This window comes from Octopus bimaculoides, chromosome 17 (assembly GCF_001194135.2).
Source record: "Octopus bimaculoides isolate UCB-OBI-ISO-001 chromosome 17, ASM119413v2, whole genome shotgun sequence".
In the NCBI taxonomy this organism is placed as follows: Eukaryota; Metazoa; Mollusca; class Cephalopoda; order Octopoda; family Octopodidae; genus Octopus; species Octopus bimaculoides.
The window spans coordinates 7,867,026-7,868,058 of record NC_068997.1 but is presented as its reverse complement, the minus strand read 5'-3'; positions in this window follow the sequence as shown (position 1 = coordinate 7,868,058).

Genomic DNA, 1,033 nt, shown 5'->3' with positions numbered 1-1,033 from the left:
TATATATATATATATATATATATATATATATATATATATATGTGTGTGTGTGTGTGTGTGTGTGTGTGTGTGTGTATGCATATATACACTTTGGAAAAGGGGAAACTCTGAAATTACCATATGCTCTACCCTCGGGCGACTCCCTAGTGTCATCCAACAACACCACAGATCGATCTTGGAATAATTGTTTAACAACCTATGCTGGAGTTCCCACGCAAAGAGCAAGGTTGTCTTGGTCCGCAAGATGTGCTCCTGGATTCTGAGAACTTTTTGGTCTAGAGTTGCTGACACCCTCATCCTTCTCTACTCTACTTTTACCCAACCCCACCTTGAATGCTGTTGCCCACCATGGTCCGCCCATACGAAGCAACTCATTATGAAAGTAGAGGCACTCCAGAGGTCAATAACAAGAAAGACAGACAGCATGAGAGGCATTGATTATTGGGGTCGACTAAAAAGACTCAATCTCTACTCTCTCCAACGCCGCCAGGAGCGCTACATCACTTGTGCTATGTGGAAAATATTCCATCAATATTGTACAAATGATGTTGGCATCAATTTTAAAATCCATCCAAGACTTGGCCCCTGTGCTATCCGCCTACTAACAAAAATCAAACTCAGGACACATAGCAACATTACATCACAATTATTTTACCTCAACCGGTCCAGCTCTCTTGAATACCATACCAAAATACATCAAAACAAAAGTGGATCCCATAAAATTCAAATGTTTACTGGACAAATTTCTTCAAAAAATCCCGGACCAACCTCCTACACCCGGATAGAGTGGGCTATGGTGCTCCATATATGACTAAAAGACTTCACCAGGTGGTGCTGTTAAGTTAGACATGGCCTGGCTGAAATCTATCAAAGTTATATATATATATATATATATATCATTTCTTTATTGCCCACAAGGGGCTAAACAAGGACAGATAAACAGATTAAGTCGATTACCTTGACCCCAGTGCATAACTGGTACTTAATTTATCGACCCCAAAAGGATGAAATATATATATATATATAAAGGATG